The 12,717-nt window shown below is 44.3% G+C and overlaps 1 protein-coding gene across 1 annotated transcript in view; it reads right to left on the bottom strand.

Annotated features, from left to right (window-relative positions):
* The window catches only part of LOC130291489 (cytochrome P450 2G1-like), a 72,318-nt gene extending 64,731 nt beyond the window's left edge, over positions 1 to 7,587 (bottom strand). Inside the window, exon 1 of the mRNA XM_056540239.1 lies at positions 7,490 to 7,587. The gene's annotated coding sequence lies outside the window, so the exon portion shown is untranslated. The remainder of the gene's footprint in view (positions 1 to 7,489) is intronic.
* Positions 7,588 to 12,717: the final 5,130 nt, after the last annotated feature.

The raw sequence follows: 12,717 nt of genomic DNA, 5'->3' as shown, positions 1-12,717 counted from the left end.
CCACTATTTAGTGAGGATGATATGCTTATTTTTTTATTTTTTGTAATTTTCTTTTTAAATATTTGTCCATATATGTTTTTGATACATATTCTTGATATGGTTCTCCTGTAATTGTTATATCACATTCCTTATTCCAAATGTTCCCTCTCCCCTCCTTATACAGATGTAACAAAATACCACTCCTATAAAATACCTATTCCCTGTCATGTCTGATGAAGCTGCTTTCCCGCAGTGAAACGCGTTGCATCTTGGGAAATAAACGACCTCGATTTTATCTGATCTCCATTGCTTATGTATCCTGCGCCATGTGGAGATTGAATTCTCCTTAAGCCGGACCAATTGAAGAAGTGGAGGAGACATCCTCCTTCCTCAGCTAGGCGGGCAAGTAGTGATGAGGAGAGTGGCATGGGAGCTACTGTTGCGAGCGTTCAGGCTCCTGAAGCAGACACTGTTGAGGAACCTGAGGAGGACATCAGTGACGTGCAGACAACTCGATGATGATGAAACCGATCACACGTGTGAGCCGGGTGTAGAAGGGGATTCATTATCATCAGGAGAAGAGGGTTGTAGGTTGCCCTTGAGGCAGCAGTGGAGCCCGCAAAGTGGTAGCAAGGTTGGCAGTCAGGGTCATGGCAGAAGTGGAAAGTCTGGAGCCAAACATTCCCAGGGTAGACCACCTGCTTTGCGGCAGCCTACCTTCCCGGGAGGTAGTGGAACAGGGGTTCCTGGAATTGGCGACAGCAGCAGTCAATCAGTGTGGACTGTTGGTAAGAAAAGCAGCTACTCGGCAGTGTAGGGGTTTTTCATCAAGCATCCGGAGGTGGTTAACATGGCCACATGCAAGATGTGTCGGCAGAAGGTGAAGTGTTGCCAGGGTCCTAATGTTGGCACCCCTGCCCTGCGTCAACATGTACAGCATCACCATAAAGCGGCCTGGGAGAACTGTGCCTTCGATGTGGTAGTCCAGCCTGCTGCATCACCCAGTGGCATGCCGCTCCTTGTTTCAGCCAGCCAAGGCTCCACCACCTCAGCCGAAGAGAGCAGTGTGTCATACCCTCCTTCTGTCAATCCAGATGTTCCTGCTCCTCCAACTTCGAGACAGTCATTCCGCCAGCAATCCAGCTGCAAAGCCATGTCGAAGAGACAACAGTATGGCCCACTCATCCAACGCGCAGAAGCTGAATGTGCTCCTGTCCAAGTTGCTGGTGTTGCATTCCTTCCCTTTTCAAGTGGTGGACTCTGCACCTTTCAGAGAACTGATGGCTTGTGCTGAGCCAAGGTGGAGAGTCCCAAGCAGTCATTTCTTTGTGAAAAAGGCAGTACCAGCCCTGCACAATTTTGTGGAACAGAAGGTGGGCCAGTCCGGTCAGGGACAATGCATGTCGTTTACAGCCCACTGGGTGAATGCGGTTCCTGCACAGCCACAACAGCAACTTGGCCAGGTCACGCGCTTCCGCCTCCACGCTCTCAGGCCGTTGGTCCTGTGACAGTGTGTGACTTTGCCTCTTCATTCTCCACCATCTCCTCAGCTTCCACTGCACGGACAAGTCTTAGTGCCAACCAGCATACCATGTGTGCAGGGCACAAAGGTGTCACACTGTTCTTTACATGGTTTACCTTGGTGAATGGAGTCACACAGGGGAAAAACTGCTAAAAGTCATTCATCAAGAAATTGAATCATGGCTTACTCCACGAAAACTGGAAATGGGAAACATGGTGACCGACAACGGAAAGAACATCTTGTTTACGCTGCGTTAAGGAAGCCTGAGCCATGTGCCCTGTATGACACACGTGTTCAATCTGGTTGACAAGCGGTTCCTGAAGTGTTCCCCCCCATCTGAAGGGCATCCTAACAAGAGGAAGGAAACTTTGCATACACTTCAGCCACTCGTACACTGCAAAGCACACCCTCCTTGAGCTACAGCGTCAGAACAGTATCCCCTAACATAGTCTGAATTTCCACATGTTTGATAGACTATACAAACAGAGAAAAGCCAGCATCGATTTCTTGATGATCCAAGCGGATAGGGGGACTCCCGTGTAACTTCAATGTCAACCAGTGGCAGCTCATACGTGACACTTGCCGTTTGCTCAGGCCCTTTGAGGAAGCGACATTATTAGTCAGTCGCCAGGATTACGGGATGAACAATGTCATTCCACTGCTTAATTTCCTACAACACGAGATGAAAACGATAGTTGGTCAGGGCACTAGACACGTGGCAACTACATCTCTTGGCTACATGAGCCCTGTGGGGGCTGAACTGGAGTTGGAGGAGGAGGGGGAGGGTCACAGTGGAGCACAGTATAGATTGTGCAAAATGGGTGTTTTTTCTAGTCAACTGACAGGAGAGGAGGAGCAAAAGGAGCTAGTGGGTTATGAGGAAGGTGAGACAGAGGATCCAGACACACCGTGACAGTATGCAGTGGAGATGAAGGCAGGGAGTCCCTCCGAGTCCCTTGCACAAATGGCATGAAGCATGCTTAATTGCTTGCATGGTGATCGCCGAATCATCATCATTCGGAAGTGGGATGACTTCTGGATCTCCACCTTATTGGACCCTCACTACCGGCACAAAATGGGGGCCTTTTTTACACCCACTGAGAGGGAGGACAAACTGACCTACTACAGAGACATCCTACATTGTCAGTTGGCCGATCTGCGCCATCGTCCATCCTCTTGCAGGTCTGACTTGGGGGGCCCTCTGCGCTCAACTTCCACTGCCATGGCTGTTGGGGAGGGGTGAGGTGACGGGAGCAGTACCAGCTCCATCAGCAGCAGCCTGAGCCTACAGTCACTGATGAGTAGCTTTCTTCACCCGCATAGTGAAGCAACTCATCAGCAGCAGGTAGACCTAGAGCAGGACCTGAATCAGCAGGTGGTGGCATACCGTGACATGACCATGCCAACACACCTTGAAGATCCACTGGTCTTCTGGGCAGCCAAACTTGATTTGTGGCCACAACTAGCAGAGTTTGCCCTGGAAAGGCTGCCCTGCCCAGATAGTATTGTTCCATCAGAGTGGGTGTTTAGTACGGCAGGGGCCATAGTAACCCCAAGGAGAACTCGTCTGTCCACGAAAAATGTGGAGAGACTGACCTTTGTGAAGATGAATCAGGCATGAATCAGTCAGGATTACCACCCACCAATGCCTAATGCAACAGAGTAGATTGACCATGGTGCCTCACCAACACTTCCCAAATATGGATAGTGCTAAACATATTTAAAGGGGTACTCCGCCCCTTGACATCTCATCCCCTATCCAAAGGATAGGGGATAAGATGTCAGATCACCGGGGTCCCACCGCTGGGGACCCAAGCAATATAGCAAGCAGCACCCACCTGTAACTGCTTCAGGAAGCGCTGGAGGTTCTCTGGCTAATTCCTCCTGACCACAGGGACGGAAGATTGTGAAGTCATGACGCCGCCCCCGTGTGATGTCACACCCCACCACCTCAATGCAAGTCTATGGGAGGGGGTGTGACGGCTCCTGAGTTACAGACAATCCTCACCATCAGACCAAAAGTAAGTATTAAGGACATGCATTAGCTAAAACTTAACTTTTCTTAGGATAAAATATATGGACCCCAATTTTTATTTATATCTCAGAAAAGGAAAGGTGTGCAAAAAACACCATGTGCCACCTACAGAACCAAGTATTGATGTGATGCAAAGACCTCTAAAAGGTAATAGGGAACAACGTATGGTCCATTGTACCAGGTGGGGGTAAAAACTTCCCCTGTAAGGCCCTACTCTAGCATTATTAATTCCCTTCTTGGCAAGTGTTACTCCCCCTAAAAAGGGCAGCCCCACACAGGAACCTCTCCCTATTTCCCCCTATAAACACTGCCATTTCACAAGGTTTTTAGGTGGAAATAGCGAGAGTTTCCTGTGTGGGGCCGCTCTTTTTAGAGCAAGTAACACTTGCCAAGAAGGCAATTAATAGGGTGAGAGTAGGGCTCATTCAGGGAAATTTTTTACCCCCAGCTGCTACAATGGACAATACGTTGTTCTCTTCCACCTTTTCGAGGAAAGTGTTACTTGCCCTTAAAAGGGCGACCCACACAGGAACCTCTCCCTATTTCCACCTACAGTGTGGGGCCGTCCTTTTTAGGGCGAGTAACACTTGACAAGAAGGGAATTAATAATGCGAGTGTAGGGCTTTACAGGGAAAGTTTTTACCCCCACCGATTACAATGAACCATACAGTCCCTTCCACCTTTTAGAGGTCTGTGCATCACATCAATACTTGGTGGTGTAAGTTTTATGTAATGCATACTTTCAATACTTACTTGTGCACACTAACACTTTTACAAAAGAGACCATTTTCTTCTGTGTACCTGCCTCAGCTACTATTCTGATCCTGCCACCCGCCTGATTCCACACATCTGATGCAAAGTTCTCCTTTTTCCAACCACCTTTGTCACCAGGTACTGGTATTGCCACCCAGTACCCCACTATGTCACCGGGTCACTTTCAGGACTCCTGATGCTGCTGATGCCGCCATCTCCAGGCTGTCTCATTCTGCCACCATATCTTCTCCTAATGATGCTGCCAGCTCTAGGCTGTCTCATACTGCCACCATTTGTTCTCCTCATGCTGATGCCACCTCCAGGCTGTCTCATACTGCCATCATTTGTTCTCCTCATGCTGATGACACCTCCAGGCTGTCTCATTCTGCCACCATTTGTTCTCCTCATACTGCCACCATATGTTCTCCTCATTCTGTGGCCACCTGCAGGCTGTCTAATTCTGCCACTATATGTTCTCCTCATGCTTCCACCGTGGAAGCTGTGTCGACACAATATGGTCTCCTCTTGCTGCCGCCAACTCCAGGCTGTGTTATTCAGCCACTATATGGTCTCCTCATGCTGCCACCAACTCCAGGCTGTATCATTCAGCCACTATATGGTCTCCTCTTGCTGCTGCCAACTCCAGGCTGTGCCATTCAGCCACTATATGGTCTCCTCATGCTGCCACCAACTCCAGGCGGTGTCATTCAGGCATTATATGGTCTCCTCTTGCTGCTGCCACATTAAATAAAACTTTTTCGGTTCATCTATTTGAATTCGTTACTTTAAATAAAATAAAAAATATCTTTAATCTTTTCAATTGTGAGGCCCTATGGTCTAGCCAGGCTGTTGCAACCTCCAGGCTGGGTCATTCAGACACTATAGGGTCTCCTCATGCTGCCGCCAACTCCAGGTTGTGTCACTCAGTCACTATATGGTCTACTCATGATTCCGCCACCTTCAGGCTGTGTCATTTAGCCACTATATGGTCTCCTCATGCTTCAGCCAACCCAGGCTGTGTCACTGTACCACTATGTGGTCTCCTTTTGCTGCTGGCACATTAAATAAAAAATGTTAGGTTAATCTATTTGACGCTGTGTCATTCAGTCACTATATGGTCTCCTCATGCTACCAACACCTCCACGCTCTGTCATTCAGCCACTATATGGTCTCTTCATACTGATGCCACCTCCTGGCTCTGTCACTGTGCCCTGCAACCCTGCTCTGCGACAGTGATTCTAATAACGACGCCACTAATCTGCATGTCATACTGAATAACAGTATTATTTCACTACAGTATTATTTTACTACAATATTCCATACCCTATGTGTGTTACAGCAAGGCAAAGTGTTCTACACCCCTATTGAGTAGGCCAGAAATAGCCATTTTTAATAGAGATTCACCGCAAATAAATTTGGACTGAACCTAATTTTTTTCCTAAAATGCCAAATCGAATTTTTCAAAAATGTGCTCATATATAATGAACGTAAGATAGTAGATGAATATATTAAAGCCTGTGAACTTCCTAAACTCCCTATGGAGATGGTCCAACTCCTTGAAGAAGAGAAATCGGGGGGGGGGGGGGGGGGTTGGGAAAATTGTTAAAGAGGCTCCAAGATCAAGAGCACCAGGGCAATGGACCCCCTTATGAAATATATAGAAATTTGGTATTTTATTGGTTCCAAGTCTAGCTGCTCTGTATAAGTCGATTTTTTATTAGGTAGTCTCTTACCATCTATGAGTGAGGCATTAATAACTGTTAGGTTACATTCACACTACCTTTTGGTGATACAGCTGCCATATCCCACTCATTTAGGCTGCAGTCAGATAGTGACTCTGGTCGGCTTATTTTTGCACTGTATCAAGTTTTGTTGCTGGACTCAGAGCGGGTCCAGCAGCTGTATGCCCAAAACATAGTGGGGAAGATTCATTAAAGTCTGTGTAGAGGAAAATTTGACCAGTTGCCCAAAGCGGCCAATCAAATTGCTTCTTCTTTAATTTTTGAAAAGGCCTGTAAAAAAGAAAAGAAGCAACATGATAGGTTGCTATGGGCAACTGGTCAACGGTCTTGATGAATCTCCCCCAGTGTGAATGCACCCTTAGTCTAAAACTAGGGAAAGATGAATGTGATCCAGAGTCATATAGAAAGGTTGGCAAAGGTAGTTCCGCAGTTAATGCGGAGGACCAAGGGGCCACTGGGAAAAATGTTTTGAGCTGAATTTCTATAGGGAACCTAGAGCCTCGGTACTAATGAATGGTTCTTGCCGGATGCTTTTATGTTGTCGAGGGGTACAAGAAAGTGTTGTCCTCCCTCCACTAACATAAAAGCCCTATTTATAGAGCCATTGGTAATAAAGTTCAGGAACATGGAGGAGGTGGGGTAGGGTTTGGATGTCGGGGGAGAAAGGACAAAATGTTTATTGGTTAAACCAGCCTGCCTATCTACCTGCCTAAAGATGGGGAATATCTAACTACCTATGGATGGTGGAAATGGGGGGATTTACCTATTTACCTAGCTAAGGGGGAGTGGATTTCCTATCTAACATAAAGGGAAGCATCTATCTAATTAATATGGAGGGGGAGCAGGCTGCTTACAGCTATATGGGAACACAGAAGGGGCCTAAGTTCTATTTGGGGGCACAAAGTGGGCTCAACTTCTGTATGGGGGTACAGAGGGGGCCACACTATTGTATGGGGGCACAGAGGGGTCCTAACTACTGTATGGGGGTATGAAGGGGGCATAACTACTGTATGGGGACACAGAGGGGGCCTGTCTACTGTGTGGGGGCATGGGGGGGGGAACCAAACTACTGTATGGCACTTTTAATTTTTAAGGCAATATTAATGACAAGTTTGTATTGTAGTGTGGATGGTGCTGAAGAAAAGAGCTTAAAATGTGTGTCTGACAGATACTGCCGTGACAAGTCTTGGCTGGGGGATCTCTTCATGATGCTGGGACAGATCGAAAAGAAAAGTGAAAGTGGACAACTCCGATCAAAGAAGATAATTTACTTGGAGAAGACGTCACCTGTGATTCACTGGATGTAACTGTAAGCATTTATCTGGTCTGTAGCACCTGTGTATTGTTGGTGCCTACCTGTATATGGTCACTGTATGGGGTACATGTTGATCTCATAGTGGACTTTGCTCACTTGACAGCATTTAAAATAATAATAATAAAAATAAAACCTTTACTGACCTCTAGCTTTCCAGTGGTGCCTCTGGTGTCCCCCTCCTATCCCCAGCTGTGATCCTCTGTCAGAAATTGATCCCCTTGTCAGAGTGTCACACTGTTGCTCAGCCAATCACGGTTCATGGAAATGTCCTTTTTCTAAGGTTTGCACAGTTAAGTCACATAATACAAGGTAAAAAATGAAGAAAGATGCTGAATAGAGGAATCAATGTTGGTGAAAATATTACAAGATGGAGAGCACTATAAGAAAATAATTTCGGTAAGGAATGTATTTTGTTTGGTCATATTGTGATGGCTGCTTCTGAGATATTCTTCTTCACCCAGGGGACTCTTTGCTGGTTTATATATTCAGTAGAGGTGGAACATGGCAAAGCTAAGAAGACTGAGGCCAGAAAATAGTATCAGTATTCACCAAAAAGATGAAAGATGCCGGAGAGAGGACTACAGGAAGAAATAAGCTTTCAGACTTCCATGGAGTGGAGGAAGGATGAGAGATTAATGGAGAAGGGGAGAAAGGAAAAGGGAAAGTGTGGTGGTTATATTGGTTTAAAAGGGGCGGATGTGAAGGGAAATTGTATTATCTTCCTCTTTTCTTTCCTCTCCTTTATAAGGGGTTGGGGACTGGGGTAGAGGATAAATAGATAGGATCCCTGATTCTTTTAGGTTTCAAAAATATTGTTGGGAATGTAATGTGGAGGCCGAGACTCTAGTCAATGAAAAATAGCTGGAGGAGGGGTTGGGAGGGATTAACTGTTTTATACTGTTTGTGATGTTGAAAACAAATTTAAAGAGACTTGAAAAAAATTGTTAGATCCACATCTGACCCCATATAGTAAAAGGCCCCCACATTGTGCCCACATATAGTATAAGCTCCATCTCTGTGCTCCCACAGAGTTTTAAGTCCCCACACTGTGCAGCCATGTAGTTTTAGGCCACTATTCTGAGCACCCATATCGTTTTAGGCCCTCACACTGTTTCCTCATGTAGTTTTAGTCCCTCACACTGTGACCCCATGTAAAACTGTTTCACTGAACTTGTTTAGAAGATTCCATAAGACAAAGAAACTCATCTCACCTTTTTAAAAACGATGAGCCTGGAAGATAAGGGAACTGTGGAAAAAATTTGATTTATGAATTAATATGGAGGATACACATAGAGCTCTTTAAAGACACAAACACATATGCTGTATGCAGTACATTAAAGGGAAACCCGCAGTAACCTGTTGGTACAGGTGTGTAGTACAGGTGACACCGAGGGCCCCCTAGTGTACAAAATGAAAAAACACAGTAAATCATAAAAAAAAAGCACCAAGCAAGTGAAGTAAGGAAAGGAAAGGTGAAAGTGATAAATATAATGGAGTGAAACTAAATAAATACGGTAAATAATTAATATTAAATATTAAGATAGTTATTAAAATAAATGGGAGCTCAACATAAAACGTGATTGCCCAAGCCGAGGATACTGTGTTGCACAAAAAAAACAAATGTGCCAAAAAATGCAAGTGGAGACAAAAAATGGGTAACAGTCCAACTAGGCGAGGGGTGAGAGATAGGAGAAAGAACAGAAAAAAAAAATGCAAAGAGTAATAAAATAAATAAAAAGAAAAGAGAATGAGAGAGAGAGTTTCCAAATTAAAATAGCATTTATTTAAATAAACTTGGTGGAGTGAGGTCCTTAGCAGGGCCCTTGCTTCGGACTATTCACGAGATAAAATATAAAATATAGATATACAATGAGAACTGTACTGATGGTATATATAAAAACAACACTGGATAATAATACCCCTATTAAATATAATTAGACACGGAAATAGGAAAGTCTTTATATTAGGCTCTACAAATGCTACAAATATGGATATTTCCATAGTCAATAGCTTTGCAGGGACGGCACCGTGCCGAAATAAGTTAGTTAGCAGCAGATAATATTTTGTTGTAGCGTTTGGCAGCGCTGGATACCCCCTGTTTGGAGCCCACTCTACCCTGACTGCCCAGGGCTACAGTAGGAGTGGCTTCAAACTCAGTGGGGGTTGTAGCTGATTGTCCACAGTTATTGTAATCCTCCGATTCGGGACCTAACTATCACCCGGCGGCGCGGGGACAGGTATGCGAGGCTCCGAGCGCAATGTGTTTGGCACGTTGTGCCTCTTACCGGCTATGCCGGTCGGGGGCTGGATGCAGTCGTCCTAGCTGCGGCTGGCCAGCGGAACCGAAAGAGTTCTTGATGGAGCGTGTTTCTCTAATCAGAGGCTCGTAGGGTATACTCCCATCATGGATAACACTATAGGAGGATCACTCCCATCATGGATAACACTATAGGAGGATCACTCCCATCATGGATAACACTATAGGAGGATCACTTCCATCATGGATGACACTATAGAAGGATCACTACCATCATGGATAACACTATAGGAGGATCACTTCCATCATGGATGACACTATAGAAGGATCACTCCCATCATGGATAACACTATAGGAGGATCACTTCCATCATGGATAACACTATAGAAGGATCACTCCCATCATGGATAACCCTATAGGAGGATCACTTCCATCATGGATGACACTATAGGAGGATCACTTCCATCATGGATGACACTATAGAAGGATCACTACCATCATGGATAACACTATAGGAGGATTACTTCCATCATGGATAACACTATAGGAGGATCACTCCCATCATGGATAACACTATAGGAGGATCACTTCCATCATGGATAACACTATAGGAGGATCACTACCATCATGGATAACACTATAGGAGGATCACTTCCATCATGGATAACACTATAGGAGGATCACTCCCATCATGGATAACGCTATAGGAGGATCACTTCCATCATGGATAACACTATAGGAGGATCACTCCCATCATGGATAACGCTATAGGAGGATCACTTCCATCATGGATAACACTATAGGAGAATCACTTCCATCATGGATGACACTATAGAAGGATCACTCCCATCATGGATAACACTATAGGAGGATCACTTCCATCATGGATGACACTATAGAAGGATCACTCCCATCATGGATAACACTATAGGAGGATCACTTCCATCATGGATGACACTATAGAAGGATCACTCCCATCATGGATAACACTATAGGAGGATCACTCCCATCATGGACTACCACAATAGGAGGATCACTCCCATCATGGATAACACTATAGGAGGATCACTTCCATCATGGATAACACTATAGGAGGATCACTCCCATCATGGACTACCACAATAGGAGGATCACTGCCATTTTGGACTATTGGAGCTTGGACTATAGTCACTTAGCGCTCCAGGAGAAGTACATTTATGCCCAATGCCATCTAGGGGTTATGCGGCTATAAAGACATCTATCTCCTTTGTGCTTGCTTGTCACAGAGTGTTTCTTCTTTACATTATCTCTTATGCACAAGTATTTTTACTTTCAAAGAATTGAATTACAGTTTTTCAATATGATACAAGCAATATCTAAAATAAAGTGATATGTAATACAGTTTAGAATGTAGTTAAATATAACATCAAAGATACCAATAAAAACAGTTTAAAGGGGTATTCCAGGATTTTTTATTTTTATTTGACTATGTTACAGGGGCTGTAAAGTTAGTGTTCATAATATAGTGTCTGTACCTGAGTTTGGTGGTGGTTAATGTTTGTTTTTAACAGCATACAAAATGAGTGTCGTCTCAGGTTTTTCCAGGTTGCAGTGCAGCCCGAAACATTACATCACAGTGTTGAAAGGGAGCCTGTCTGCTTCAATGGGTGAAGCGACCGCTGGGTGGGGGGGAGATCATTCTACACAGGACTGCAGGAAATTGTTTCCCTTGTGCTTATAGTGGAGTGGCTGATGTGTAGGAGGAAAAAGTGGCCTTACACTTACAAACAAGGAATCCTGGGACTTGTAGTGGGAGGGTAGGAACTTCAATAGAAAATAGCCATTTCACAAAAAGAAATCAGCAGCAGTATTGTGGACTAACAACACAGTCATTTACCCTCAATACATCACAGATCCTTCCTAAGCATGTCCATTACTGTCTGTCAGGTAAGTACTAAAATTGCCTTACAGTGGATAACCCCTTTAACTAGTATCAGCTAAGTTGAAAAAGCAAGCCATCCATTCCCATGCAATATATATATGTTAAAAAAAATAGAAAAGCGGGAATCAATATTCCCCTCAGCATAACCCAGTACAACTTTCTAGATCATTTGAGAACTGTAATACTCCTTGAGATCTTCCCTGTGATGGCAGCAGTGTGTCTTCCATGCATTGGAGTGCTGTTTTGAAAGGTACATTTTTTACTTCTTTAGTATTAAGTGGGAAAGGGGGGTTAGCTTACTTTATTTTTGCACGTGTTAGGCAGGGTTCATACCATATACTACCCAAGAAGAGTAATTTCAATGAAATACAAAATACTTTTATTCTTCACAATTAATATATATTCCACAAAAGAAAAAACCACAAGGTGGCACACTGAGCCATGGTATATATGCCTCAAACACATACAAACATTCTAATCAGACAAAAATACAGTGCATATAAAAATGCTACTTCTTAAACCTAGATACAGAGAGAAAACCTGTACCAATACATACTCAAATGCAATGGACAATGGGTTCCAGGGCGCAGAGTGACACCACCCCAAAGCCACGTTTTGGGATCAAACCTTTGTCGAGGAGTGGTGTCCTCCAGAACGCATGGGGTATTTATATGACTACAAACCAGGTAGCCTGCACAAGGAATATTTACCTTATAGAATACACCTGCAGATGCCCAGCTTGTATTAACGCATGTGAAAACAGGGACTTCCGGATTCCACCTACTTTTGTATAATATATTGTTCACAGGTTACTTAAGTAAACCAGAAAATGTATAAATAATTTCTTACAAATATAATTTTTGGCCCTTATATCTATTTGTTGTTTACAGGGTTCATACCATGACATGTACACGGATATGTCAGAAAACTGTCAAAATGACATGCCGACTTATCCATGCTCAGACAGACACGGGCTACATTAATTTCAATGGCCTGAGCGTAGTCAGCTAGTAGCTACATTTGGGTAATTTTCTGAGCATATCCACGTTTTGTCTTGGACCGAGAAGTTAAGCTTACAGCACTTTATATTACAAAGCTCGATTATGTGCCAAGGGACTGGCGCAAGGCGAATGTGGTGCCAATCTTCAAAAAGGGCTCTAGGTCTTCCCCAGGAAACTAAAGACCGGTAAGTT

Source organism: Hyla sarda, chromosome 9 (assembly GCF_029499605.1).
Source record: "Hyla sarda isolate aHylSar1 chromosome 9, aHylSar1.hap1, whole genome shotgun sequence".
In the NCBI taxonomy this organism is placed as follows: Eukaryota; Metazoa; Chordata; class Amphibia; order Anura; family Hylidae; genus Hyla; species Hyla sarda.
This window is presented reverse-complemented; position numbering and strand designations above follow the sequence as displayed.